Source organism: Manis pentadactyla, chromosome 4 (genome assembly GCF_030020395.1).
Source record: "Manis pentadactyla isolate mManPen7 chromosome 4, mManPen7.hap1, whole genome shotgun sequence".
NCBI lineage: Eukaryota > Metazoa > Chordata > Mammalia > Pholidota > Manidae > Manis > Manis pentadactyla.
Window position 1 is genome coordinate 67,928,496 of NC_080022.1, and position 15,257 is coordinate 67,943,752.

Sequence of the window (15,257 nt, forward strand, 5' to 3'; positions counted from 1 at the left end):
GGCCTAGTCCAGAAAGTATAAAATAACAAATGATTTTACTTCTGAGTACCCAGAATTCTGCATTCTTTCATACACTTGACCTTTATCCAATCCACAGCCTTCCAAGATCACTTACTATGTTAATCTTTGCCCCTGAGTTACGAATATTCTTGATTCAATTAAATAATTTTATGGATAAAAACATACAATTTAAATTGTAATCATACTCAAATGTTAAAGCCTGCTAAATATAAAGCTCTAGTTCTAAATTCTGAAAGGCTTGTACAAATGAGGACTGCCAACTCTCTTGTAAAAATAATCACTTGGATGGGTCCTAGAAAACTAACATATCCATCCTCTTCCTGCCTCTCTGTATATGCCTAGAGTCCTGTATCTTTCTCTAACAGATAATAACATAAACAAGAGATCATTTGTCCAAGCTAGGATCTTCCGATGTTTACATGATTTCTCTCTATTCTTCATCTTTGTGGCCAGTCAGAAACTGCGTCAAATCTAATTCCCTCTCTCCATGATCATTATCACAACCTTCATTCAAAGTCTCTTCATCCCTCAACAAAAGAATTACAGTATCTTCTTAAGAGAAGTTCCATTCTCTAGTTTCTCTAGTTCTTCCTTTTGAACTCGCTGTTCACGTCGCTTCCAGAGTGATCCTTCTTAGATACAAATCGTATTAGTTCTACTAAAAAAAATAAAAATAAAATGAAACAAAGAACATAAGAAACCTTTATTTTATTTTATTATTTTGTCTATGGGAAAACTTCGAATTTTTTAACATGTGTACATACTTTATATTAGGCATCACCAACATTTTTTGCCTATGTCATATCACCTTTCACTATGAACACTGTTATACTTTGCACATAATAAATAATACAGGAATCTCCAAACATGTCATGCCATTTTACTACACTAAGGAAATCTGTATTTTTCCTTTTGTCTTCCATGACTGTTTCCCTAGCACTGACCCCTTATCCCACTATTATTTACACTCAAATTCTAGGGGAAATAGCACTTTTTAGTAAACAAATAATTACTCACTGTCCTTCAGAGTACATTGTACATAATTCTGTTATAGCATTTATTATACTCTAGAAATTATGTATCAATGCAGTCTTCTCCCCTCAAGAATGTATATTCCTTTCAACCTGGAAGCTTTTCTGATTCAGAATTGTATACTCTACACTGTCTCCTCTGATTCTGGGTATTCAATCAACTTTTATAAATGGATGAACAAATGATAATGAGTGCTGTCGAATTGTGTCTCCTTAAAATTTGTGTATTGAAGCCCTATCCCCAGTGCAACTGTAGCTGGAGATGTGCCTTGAGGCGGTGACTACGGTTAAAGGGGGTCATAGTGTGAGGTCACCATCAGATAGGCTGAAGTGCCCTAACCAGAACTCCTCTTCAACAGGTGAGAGAGTTTGCAAACCAGGAAGAGAGCTCTCACCAGGAGCCACATCAGCTGGCACATTGATCATGGGCTTCCCCAGCCTGCAAAACTATGAGAAATAAAATTGTGCTGTATAAACCACTCAGTAAATGGTATTTTTGTATGGCAGCCAGAGAAGACTAGAACAATGATTTTTGGAGGAAAAAAAGAAGTTCCAGGCTAGATGCAGCAACTAATACTGGAATTCATCCTTCTTGAGGCAACCTTGTAACAGATATATGTGTGCTCTGGGAAACGAAGCTGTGTGTGAATTGAGCTATGTGTCTAAACACCATTGTTTGCTTTGTGTTGTCCTTCTGGGGGAGGTGGAGCTTAAGCAGCTAGGCTCTATGCAGCTACAATCTTTGTTCTTAAATAGGCAGCAGCATTCCAATCTAATATATATCAAAATACTGAATATCTAAGACCATTAATGATGTAAGTAGCAATAGAGAAGAGGGCGATTTCTGAACTTGAAATAAAATATCAAAGATTAGTGTCCTACATGCTTTCTAAACAAGGCTAGGGCCAATAATTTGACATATATGTGCTTTTGGCAATTCTAAGAATTACTTGATGAGAGAGAGCTTTAATATCTAGGGATTCCAAACAAGTTTAAATGGAAATATTAATAGCAACAAAGTTAAAAGTATACCCAGATGTTGGTGAAATAGGCTTTCATGAAATCATACATGTACATTGATAAAATTGGCATCATACCCCATAAACAGTCTTGTAAATTCATGTTTTTGACCATTATCTAACAAGCATTTTCAATGTCATTGATTTAATATTCACTGAAAGTGATTTTAGTGACACATAATAGTACATAGTATGTTTATTACTTAATTTTTAATTATTTCTTAGTCTGTGACCATTAGCTTGTTTTCAATTTTAACTATTGCTTAGAGAATAATAATAATTGAAAAAAATCTCTTGTTCTCTGTTTGCTCCCACCACTACTATCAATACTTTATTTTGGTCACCAAATGGATGTTTGGTGTGTTTTGTTTGTTTCCCACACCAAGCAATTCTGTGACACCAGCTGGGTGGCCTACAATTCTATTCAGTTAGGACACTATTTGCCTGGAGTTAGCTTCAGATCCCACGGGTTAATTCTCAGTTCCACAAGCCTGCCCACTCCCCCCTTTCAGGTGCCAGTTGCAATTCCAGGATAAACTATGCTTCTGACACACCAGCCATACTTCAGAAGTTTCCACTACTCCTTCTTTGGCTCATCTATAAATTGTAGTTTCCCACCATTCCTATCTTGGGTTTCATTAATTTGTTAGAGCTGCTCACAGAACTCAGGAAAACAATTTCCCTACTGAATTACTGGTTTCTTAGAGAGGATATTAAAAGTTATAAAAGAACAGCTAGATGAAGAGATAGACATAGAGTGAGGTCTGAAAAGGTTAGAGGCACAGGGGCTTCTTTCCTTATACAGTTTGGCATGTGTCACCCTCTTGGCATTCTGGTTCACCAACCTGGAAGCTCGCTAGCCCTCATCCTTTGGGATTTCTATGTAGACTTCATATATAGGAATGATTGACTAAATCATTAGCTATTAGTGAGTAATTAAACCTCTAGTCCCTGTTTCCTCACCAAAGGTTGGAAGGTGGGGCTGGTTGAAAGTTCCAACCCTCTAATCACACACTTGATTCCCCTGGCAACCAATGCTATCCTTAGGGACTTTCCTAAAGACAACTCATTAACATATTTAATATAGTTGATAGGTACTTGTTGTGAATAATAAAAGTCACCTTTATTACCCTTATTACCTGGAAAATTCCAAGAATATTAGATACTCTGTGCCAGAAATGCAAAGGAAGACCTAATGTATATTATAAATTACAATATTATAATTACACAATAAATCAATGAGTTAAAAGTATGTATTGTTACTGAGTATTTCAGTAGGAACATATTTTTAGAAATGCAATTACCTGATTTAAGGATATGAATATATTTCAATCTTTTGATTTGTTGTTAAAAGAAAAATGTCCACAGACAATTTACTGATCTAATACATTTTTATTCAGTAATCATGAATGAAGCATCATTCAATCCAGCAGCCACAAAGGGACTCCAAGGAGCCATGTACAGTGGGAGATTGCGTGGGTAAAATTACAATATTTCCAGAATCTCTTGCCTGGCCTTAGTGAATCTCCGTATCAGTAGGTGTTTTCAAGGGGTGGAGAGCAATCCATCTCTGTATCAATAGGTGATTGCAAGGGGGGTGCATAGCTAGTGCACAACTGGATCAGGGAGGTTTGGTGGGGTCTTGGTACCCAGGTCTCAAGAGATACGGGTGAGCAGGAGTAGACAACTGCTTGTAAGCAATAAATGAGTTTTTCCCACTTTATTTCTCCATTTGCTTGATTTCAGCTTCAAAGGTTTATTTTTCCTGGACTGGGAACATATTTCTCCCCTGGAGTTACAGATAGTTATAGACCAAAGTGAGTAGGAAGAAATAAGAAGTTGCTGATTGGCAGAAGCTGGGTTACTTTCCTTACTGGGGGCATATTTCCTTAAGGGTGGATGGAAGTCTTGGAGTTGAGTTGGGTAATTTGTGATGAGGAGGCAGGCACAGATTAGCTGACCTATGCCTTGCTTTCCTGGGATAGCTAAACATGGAAACTTAGCTTTTTGGCTTGCTGAGGTAGGGCTTAGCATGAGCAATTCCATTTTAGGCTTACTCTGGTTACTTAAACAATATACTGCCAAATTTCCTTCAGAATTATTGCACAAATCTACCTTATAAATAAACAACATGTGAGTGTGCCTTTTCACCCAAAATATATTCATATAACTTTTTAAAAGGTACTGCTGTGATAAGCAAAAAGTATTTGGATATTTCAATATGCAGTATTGTTATTTATTTTTGTATATGTTTTCCTGTGTGCATTCCTATTTGTTTTATGAAATATTTATTCATGTCCTTGGCCCATATGTTTTATTGATCTTTACATATCTAGGCCATTACTATGTGCTATTTATGCTATGAATATTTTTACAGTTTGCTGTTTGCTTTTTTGGATTTAGTTATACTGGTTTTTGTCCTTAGTTTTTGACATTCTTATTAATGGTTTTGAATCTTGAAGAATCAATAAATATATAACTTTTCAGATTTAGCAAGTGTGATTAGTAGTATCTGGCCAAACTTTTCCTGCTTTCATCAGGGAAAGACTGAGAAAAGATAATCATATTCAAAGGTAGAAAAATAACTTCTGGCCATCTTGTTAATGTTGGATCCTGAGGTATTCAAAGGAAAAGTACTTTCATTCATCCAACAGACAATTATTAAACTTCTGTTAAATTCTAATAAAGCCAATTGCTTCTTTTTTGAAAGTCATCTGGGCTTATCCACTCTGCAAATTAATTTAGTCTGATGTATACATGTAGGATTTGCAGAAAAATAAAGCAAATACACAATAATTTAGCTTAAAACAGTATATTGATGAAGCAAAAACTCTTGGGACTCAGAGATCTCTGAAAGAAAAGGGTTTATTGAGCCTTTACAGATGCTAGCCAGATAGGGACTGAGTCCTGGGACAGTAAGTTTGTGCTTCACCAGCAGCAAGGCCAGTTATCAGAAATGACTTGTCTGCCAGACTCAACAAAGAGGGCACATTTATGAGGAGTCTCAAGGAAAGAAAGTTCTTTAAATTCTCATCAGCTACAGATAAGGATGGTGGACTAATGGGAAGTGGGAAAAGTCCTAGGATAGGTGGTTAGTCCATAGAGAAGGCTTGTGCATGATGGTCAGACGTTGGTCACAGGCAGGCAAGGCAGATATAGTGGTCCTGAGGACCTTCTAGGTAATTGTTGAAATGACTTCATAGAGTGTTTGATTAGTTCAGCCCCTGGCTATTGGCTGATGACCTTCCTTTGTCTCTCTCCCTCAGTCTGTGACCCTTTTGTCACTTAATTTAGGACATATCAGAATTTCTGCCATGTCAGTATGAGCTGAGAATAGTTTCCACATAGCATGGAATTGCTGAACTTCAAATTGTTGAATGTAAAAAAAAAATCTATACATTTTAAGAACGTTAAAAAAAGGCTCACCCTGCTGTTAATAGACTTTTTAAATGTTTTTAAAGCACCTTGATTTATAGTGAGAACTGTATCAGTATAAGTCACATCTTCAATTCTATTACATGCTTTGATATGTTCAAAACTGGTCAAATTTTAAGCACCCACCTTGTATGCTGTTTGCTAGGTATACAAAACTAAATGACACAAAACTTCTTCCTCAAAGATCACAGGATCTAATAGAGACAGAGAGATGAATAAACAAATATCTACCCAACAATATAAACTTTAAAGAATAGTTTGCTGTGGAATGATAGGAAAGTTTAGGGAGTTAAAAAAAAAAAAGAGTCTCTAGTTCTGCCTGGGGCAGGTTGAGAAAAGGGAAGATAGTTAAATGAAGATCTCTTAAGGAGGTTATGAGTTTGCGAATTATTGAAATATGAATAGGAGATAATATGTAGAGTGTGGGTGAAGTTGGTTAGTCCAGAAGGAGGACACTGGAGACCTGAGGCTCATTGCATTGCGGACCTGCAGGTACTAATGGAAATTAAAGTCTAAGACAAAACACAGGCTGCAGCAAGAAATCTCTTATACATGACTGAAGAATTTAAGTTTATAGTAAGATATTATAAATCATTGGAAGGTATTGAAATGATCAAATTTATTTTTTAGAAAAATTACTATCAGAAATGTGAACAGATGAAGTGGAAGTGGATAACTTCAAAGTCTGGGAACTCAAACTGTTGTAAAATCCCTGGTGGTGGCAGTGAAGTCCCCAGCCCCTGGAATGGTGGAGGTCATCATAGCAGGGGCAGACCCAGCTCAGAAGGGACCTGGGATGACTCCTGTTTTGCTCACCTGGGTGAACAGACATACAGCATTGCCATTCTCTAAGAACAGTCCTAAGAAGAACTCTGGAGGTACTGTCGGTAATCAACACAAGTTATTTTCATTTAGGTCTTCCATACTATCAGCTAGGTAACTATATTTTCCCCGCTTTCTCCAGTCCCGTCTGGTTCTCAACAGGATATTGAAGTTTTCTGTGTGAGATTGTGTCCCTCTCATCAGTGCTAGAACTTGAGTAATGCTTCTCCTTGTCCTGGAGCCAACCACTTGTTGGCTTTGGATGGTGCTCTGGCTACTACCAAAACAAAAGTATTTCTATTCATCAGTTCTTTACCAAGATAGCTCTGTGGAGGCACAAATAGAGGTAAATTGGGAAAATTTGTCTGCACCCTCATTGTGGGCACTTCTAATGCCCACACCTAATGTGATGCTTTACTATGTCATGCTTGGGCCCTTGAATGAGAGGTATCTTGGAAAGGCAAATGCACATCTGACTCTTTCACTAATAGTTGTTAGAGGAAACATTCTTCTTTTCACTGTCTTTGCTGTTATTATTCCAATAAGGGAGAGCCAAGCTCAGGGTATGGGCTTTATCCAGCATTTTTGTGGCAAAACTCTTACAGAGTCCTGGCATGCTTCACTTTCTGCTAGAGATGAGGCTGTCCTGCACATCACAGAACTCCTGTGCTTCTTTTTCCTTCTCTCACCTGTCTTTTCTTCTGTACCAGCTGAAGCCCCATAGAGCCAGAACTGCTGACTTAGTCTTTTCCCTTCCTACAGAGATATTGTTTTGCTAAAAAGCCAGGTTTGCTTTGCAGGTTATTTTGGCATGGCAAGACAGAAGGTTTTAGAAATATTGGGTATCAGTCTAGATTTTGAAAGAAATATTGATTGGAGTTATCAACTTCAGAGTCACCTGAAAAAGTTAATACTTGAAACCACGGGAGTAAATAAAACTCCTCAAGATATGTATGCAAAAGTAGAATGAAAGGAGAATAGAACACAGGATACCACCAAGAATGGGTAGATCAAGCAGTTCCTATGAGGACAAGAAATGAAGAGTGGTTTATGGTTTAATAATTGGCAGGAAAACTAGAAAAGAGTAATGTGGCAGAAAGAAAACAAACACATACAAAAAAGTAAAACCCCAGATTTCAGATGGAAAATATTCAATGTTGTCTAATTAAAAATAACAATAAAAAATAGAGGCTTTGTACCAGGCTATCTATACATAAACATCTCAAGTTAATTCCTCAATCATCTATTTCTAAAATATCTTTTCTGTTTATCTGGAGCTTGGAGCCCAGATTATTTCAATGAAACACAAAAGACAAAATGAGAAATGATTGCAAAGAAAAAATCTTGTAGTGTTTCTTTACTGTTCTTGTATTTAATATTGATCTACAACATTCTAATAACAGATTTCATAGGCCTAGGGAAACCACTATTGTTTAAGCATTAGGATTGATGTCAGCAAACCTTCCCATTATTATAACAACTTCTTTTATGTATGATCAGAAACATAGAAAGTTAATACTTGCACAAGTAGATTACATTATTGGCATCTCAAGCGTATCAGTATGACATATGTTTATAAATATAGACCCAGCTGACATTAGTCAATCATTCATCTTTATTCCCTGCATTCTTCTTACAGTGAAGTACTGAGAAATTGGATGCAATTTTAATACTGCAAAACTTCAGTAAACATTTTCCTTCAGCAATCAAGTTGTATATTCTAGTAAATCAAATTTCCCTACATTAGGTAGGTTTAAATGCTAGTTTTATGAAGGAGCATTAGGGACACACATCAGGTATGCATGATTGTGGTATAAAATTGATTTCTTAAGAAAAAAACAACTTAATTTTAAACAAAAAGAAAAAAATTTCTTCACATAAATGTTCTTAGGATACAATCTATTGTATTACAGCAATGCAAATACTAATAACAGATTTTATGAGTTGCCATGAAATATTTACTGTACATATTCCTTATGCATCATAATAAAATGCTTATTCCAAATACAATATGTAAAATTCACACAGTGTGATTTATATATATAATAGGTTACTTATATATTCCCTACATTTAACTTTTTTAACATTTCATTGAATTTTTTTGTAACTACCTTCATAAAATATAATACTGTTTTGGGCACCTAAAAACGAATAAGATAAACAGGTTTACGTGAAAATATGTATATGCTTGGATTAGTTTGCTGAAGGCATATGATATGATGCTGCACCAAGAAAATTTATGAAAATCAATGTATGAAAAATGTCACTGGATAGTGTATCACTCTCAAATAATACTGTTTTAAACCTTTGATAAAACAAATGCTGTGTTCATTAAGCTGTGTAATTTCTTATCAACTACAGTGGCACTCCAATACATTACATAGATGTGAACTGAAAAGAAATCATTAAAAGTCATCCATGCTGTCCCTCCTTTGTCCCTTCCTGTTCATTCAAGAATAACAGCTGCAAGGAATAGGCCTTTCGTTATGCTAAGGAGTTTTGTTGTCCCTGTAACTGTATTTAATTGTTATGTCAAGTGAGAGCCATACAGTCGAGATAATAAAAATAAATTTTCCTAGCAGCTGCATTTGGGAATTAATTGTAATATATTAAGTGTGTTGATCTGTGCTCCCTAGAGAGTAAATTTCCCAGATTGTTTTCAGTATGGTAGATTCAATAGCCCAGTTTAAAATCGTAACATCAATTTTTAGTTAAAATCAATTAAAAGTTCAAATAAAGAAAGTGTTTGTGGAAAAATAGTCCAAATTTTACATGGGAGTAATAAAGCAGAATTGATTCATACCACCATTTCTGTTAGAGTAAGTTTCTCTAAAGCTTTCATGCTAAAACTAGCTTCAATATCGAGCATAAAAAGAGATACAGAACTTCCTATCAAATCCCCTAAGTAATGCTGAAGTATGTCTAAAACTCTTTTATTCTTTCATAACTCAGTTTAAGTTTTATTGAACCCTCTAAAATCTTTTCTAGAACCCAAACTAACAAGTAGGCACTAAATTATAATAACTACTATTTATAGCATGCCTTTCATGTTTCAGGCACTTTCTCTAAATTATTTAATGTAATGCTTCCAAAGCCTTAAAAAGAAGTTATTATCATCTAAATTTTGTGTATGAGAAAAATTCATGATCAGAGAAATTAAATAATTTGGTCATTTCAATGACTCATAAATCATGGGGTTTTAATAAAATCCCTAGTAATTCATTCGTTCAACAAACTGTATATTACCTCAAGTACAGAGTTACAAAGATTCAGAAGGCAGGTTCCTGCGACCAAGAAGTTGAGAGTATGTTTGAATCTAAGGCTCCTGCCCTCTCCTGAGTTCATATTGAAAACACAGGGCAAATTTGGCCTGACTCTGATACATGAATTGATAACCCTGTATTCCATCCAGTGAAATGAATTCTTATTCAATATGTTTAAGAGGCAGCTAAGGGTATTAGATGTAGGCACCAGTGATGATAAGACTACTTATAAAATACTTTTATTCGTTTCTATTTACAAAATGATTGCAACATCTGTGAAAAAATATATCTGTATCTACTTAATAAATCACCCTTATCATGACATTAATATTAAATGTAAATGCACAAAAAAATAAAGGAATTGTAGTTTGGCTACTTAAAATTTTATTTCCATGTGTCAAAAAGGACAAATACAATCCAGAAACAGTTTTATAACAAATTTGGTAATCCAAACTTTAACATCTTTAATATATAAAGTTGTAATATATAAAGTAAAGTTGTTCAATGAATCATTCATTGTAATTTTTATATATGTAGAAGAAAATTAATGAGAATTTCCAGGAATTGGAAGGGAGGGGGTGGCAAGTCATTGAAGGGTCTCAGAATAAGCTTATCCAAAATTTGCCACTTTGACATATGCACTGTTTTGAGCTGACGGCAATCAAGACCCTGTGAATCCAAGTGACTGTTTTGCCCCCTCCCTTAACTAGAAAATCTAAATTGGGGTGTTTCCCAAAGTTATCACCAGAAATAAATTTTATCTGAGTGACCCATCTGTATTTTAGACAAGCACCTTATTATCAAATAGTTGCTCTCCCTGTTGTCCTGTGAATTCCCCCCCTTTGAAGCCCCAGGTCCAATCCCATTCTGTAGCTCAGGATGGCATATATACCTCATTTTACCTTTCTGTTTTTGAATCTCTCTTGTATATGGGGTTCCAGTATGTATGAAATTAAATTTGATTTTCTCCTTTTAATCTGTCGCATGTCAGTTTGTTTCTCAGACCAATGAGAACTTTGAAGGTCAGAGGAAAATGTTCGTTCTTACCACCTCGAAGTTTAAAATTTTCTACAGTTTGGGTAGAGAAATATTGATATGAGGAATATTTATCAATATGAAAATAAAAGCTGTATTGAAACACAAAGCAAATAATCAGGCAACACAAAATGTTAAATATATATGTGACCAATAAGCCTTAAGCAATGCTTAACTTCAAATAGTAAATGAACATCTGGACACATTGGTTTGGGTCAAACATAGATCCCCTTGATTATGGAAGCTTTAAGGCCCAATCCAGACAGCTAGCTAGATCTCCAACACAATACCCAAGTATTTTTAAGATTTCACTTTTTAACTTACATCTTATAGTTCTTCTTCTTCTCTAATGATTTGTATATTATTTATTTAATCAGAACAAAGTATAGAGCCATTTATTTATGCATATCAGGCATTGTATGAGGCAATGGGGTATAAAATGATATACCACCTGCTTTCAAAAAGATTTTAGTCTAATAAGGCACACAAACATTTACTCAATTATTTAATAAGTATGCACTTAACACACATTATGAGCAAGGGCTATTGTAGGTTTAGGGGCATGTCAGTGAGTATAGCAATGCCTCTGTCATCATGGAAGTCACATCCTACATTAATCAAATAATCATAGAAGTATAATTACACTCAATAATAAGTGTTATGAAACTAGAGTAAGGACTAAGTTGAGTAATTATTATAAAGTGTTCTTATCAAAACCTGGAAGGAGGATCATGGTGATGGTGAGAGAAAGCTTTCCTCCTTAAAACCTAAATTTAAGCAGAAACAAAAGAGATAAATAGCAATTAGCCAAGTTAATGAAGGGAAAATGAGAATACCTCACCCAGGAACAGCATATGGAAGTGCCTTGAGGTTGACTGAGTTCACTGCATGCAAGGAACCAAAAAATAAGTTAATGTGTCTGGAACTGAGTGCAAATGGCAAAGATGATGGTGCGAGACAGGCAAGGGCCAGGCCATGTAGGGACTTATGAGACATGCTAATGATTGCAGACTTTATCCTAAATAAAATGAGAAGTCATTGATGGTTTTGAAGCAATGACTCACATGATCTGACATGTAACGATAAAAATAATAATTCTAACTTTAACAATCCTAGTAACTAATATTTTTTTTAAGACTTACAAATATGCCAGGCATTGTGCTATGTGCTTTTGTACTTCTTACCCTCCATTTAGTGCTCACAGGAAAACTACAAAGAAGATACGACTATCTCCATTTTATAGTTAAAGAAATTGGGTACAGTGAAGTTATATGATCTGCCCAAGATCAACAGCTAGTGTAGGAGGGTCTGAATTCAAGTAAAGTATGATTCTAAGATACTACAAGTGCTTTCTGATTCCAAAACAGAACTTTGTCAAGTTATTAAAAGGCCAAGTAAGAAAAGGCTAATTTGGTTACTTTCAAACCCCAGGCTCTAGTTCTCGTGAGCAGAGGAGGATTTAAGATGGAGTTAAGACTTAAGCCTCAGAGCCTCTCACCTTCAGGGACCTTTTCTTAAGGAGGCCCGAAGTCTCACTTCAATTGTGCAACACTCAAGGCATTACAATTTTAATTACACCATGATAAATGAGTCCATTCTAGGTTAGGAATCAACTCAATGAAGGCCACCAGAAAAGAGGAAGCCTTCCAGAGGAAAGTACCATATTCTTATGAATGACTAAGGATTTATCACTCATTTAAAAGCAGCAATAACAGAGCTGGATGAGGGCCAGCCTAGGTCTTTGAAAGTGAGTTTTGATAATCAACCTCTATGATGTAATGCAGGTTTTGTCTTCTAGAAAGCAGACTGGAAAGTACCCTTCATATTAAAACCTGTGAAAGGGAGGGACAGAAGCAAGATGGGGTACAGGAAGTAGCTGACCTGCTGTGCAAGCCAGACATGCTGTATGTTCACAGTCTTGGGAAATAGGGCAGGAAATCATGGGGGGTCATTTTAGGACCCTGCTGACCATATAAGCCATATGGTTTCTGTCACAGCTACTCCAATTTGCAGGCTGTAGTGTGAAAGCAGCCAGAGGTAATATAATGATGAATGGAAATGGCTGTTTTCCAATAAAACTTTATTTACAAAAATAGGTGTTGAGCTGGATTTGGGCCATGGGCCATAGTTGGCCAGTCCCTGGCCTAGTCAAACAGTAAAATCAGAGCTGTTAGAAATACACTCACATTAAATGCATAATGATTGGGACCTAGCTAAACAGACTCCAAGCAAGAGAATTCTAGGTTTTAAGAACCAACATATCAAGTATCTACAATATCACAAATAATTCACTTAAGAGGAAACACCAGAAAGTGTCACTGCTTTTGCAACTAGCATAATGACCTCCAATGATGAAAGGCCCAATTCTGGAATTAGCTTTGGCTTTTACTAGATAGAACATCTTTTTACAAGAGTTGACAAAGATATTTTTAAGTGTTGATCACAGGTTTTAGACAACTAAAGGTCAAGAGCCTTTGAAAATTAAAAGACATTCCATAAAATAATGTGAAAGGTAGATTTTAGTTAAGTAATTATGGAAGGAAAAAAAGTACAAATGTATTAAAGTCCCTGATCCATCAAGAATTTACAACTGTATAGTCAAATGCTAGCTAATATGAAAACACTACTACACACTAGAGACATTTAGTTACTATTGTGTTGTGACATATTAATGAGAATAATATATCTACTTACAATTCCTAAGAAAAATTCTTCTGTGAAATTCATGTTTATTTATTTTCTAGATGTAAGAGCCTTCAGGGAAATGATTGTTCTATCCCCATTACTTGATTACTTAATAGATTGAATAAAAATAAAAGAAGCAATTAATTAATTAAAAATATGACTTTCTATAATTAAAAATTTTAGATTATACTATGCTTAAAATGAGAAATCACATTTTTAATCTTTATTTTCCCCAAGGTACTTAAAATAATGTCTGGCCATAGTAGGTGCTCAATTAATAATTTTTAAATTGTTCTCTTCTAAGTTATAACAATGTTAATGACAACAGAATCCAGATTATTCTGTTTGATTTTTCTGTTATTTGTTAGAGATCCCAGGGATTCTTGGTCCATCAGTGGACATTTCTATACCCTCTGTTTGTATCCCAGATCCAATTTTAATGTGCTTGTGCATGGAAGATGGTTTTCCTATGCACAATACCAAGCAATTCTCAGATACCAGTAGTGTATCTGAGAACTCAAATCAATTCTGACACATCTGCCTGGAGACCACATTCCCCAGTTTATGGGCTCTGTCCTATAAGACTGCCCTCCAAACTTCAGATGCCAGGTGCAAGGCCCAACTGTTGCCTGTGCTTCTAACTGACTGACTACAGATTGGAGGTTCCAATGGCCTCCCTCTTAGGTATGATTAATTTGCTAAACCAGCTCACAGAACTCAGGAAAACACTTACGCTTACCAGTTTATTAAAAGATACTATAAAAAATATAAGTTAACAGCCAGATGAAGAGATACATAGAGCAAGGTCCCAAATAAAGGAATGTCTATCCTCACAGAGCTTGGGTCCTGGCTCACTGGAACATGGAATTGTTCCAAGCATGGAAGCTCTCTGAGACAGAGAAGCTGGATGCAAAAGAGAGAGTGAACAAAATGCTCTTCTCTTGGGTTTTTGTGAGGGCTTTACTGTATCACCAGCCATGACTGACTAAATTATTGGCATTGACTGATTCAATCTCCAGTCTCTCTGCCCACTCCCCTCTCAGGAGTTGGGAGTTGGGGGCTGAGAGTTCCCACTGTCTAATCACAGGTTTGGTATCCCTGGAAACCAGCCCCTACACTTGGCCAAAAGTCTTTTAATTAACATAACAAGAAACCCATTTGACCTTTATGGCTCCGAAGTGTTCTCATGAACTACAGGTGAAGACCAAATGTATCTGAAAAATATTTCTTATAACTCAATATATATTTCTTTTAACTCATATCACAACCCAGGTCTTATATGAAAATATCATATAGATGGTACTACTTAATTGAACTCACCCTAATACAGACATTACATATTGTAAGACAAAAAGATAGTGATTTGGTCTAATATTTCTGTCTGTCATCTCTCCTTTAATAGTGGCTCTTCTCAATAAGAAAATCCCAAAACTTCTCCTCCACTTTTCTAAATCAGAACTATCATTTTAGTATACTCTGTGAATTCTCTATGGGATTGTTGCTCCAGGAGGAGGGGGTTCCCTGCTTTGGGCAAGTTCTTTATGAATTCAGAGAGACCAAATAAAGACAAGGGCAAATCAGGGGCTAAAAGGGGTTCATTCTCACCCGGCTTTATTCTCATAGCAATAGGTTCCATCCACCTGCTGTGTACAAGTGTCAAAGTCAGCTCAGTCTCTCCTGGTTCCAGCACTGCTCCCTCTTGCTCCACAGTACTTGGCTTTCTCTCTTCATAGTACTGGAGGTCCACAACTTCCCTCCTGCTGTTCCTCTCTCCCCCTGCTAAGCTCTCTGTTCACGTCATTGTCCCCACTCTCCCTCCTTCCCCATCCCCAGTGCTTTGAGGAACTCTGTGGGCTCGTCTCCGTGGTGATTGGTGGAGGCCTAACAAATTACATCCAGGCATCAGTTTGTTTCCTCTCTGTCCCTCCCCTGGACCAGTACTCTCA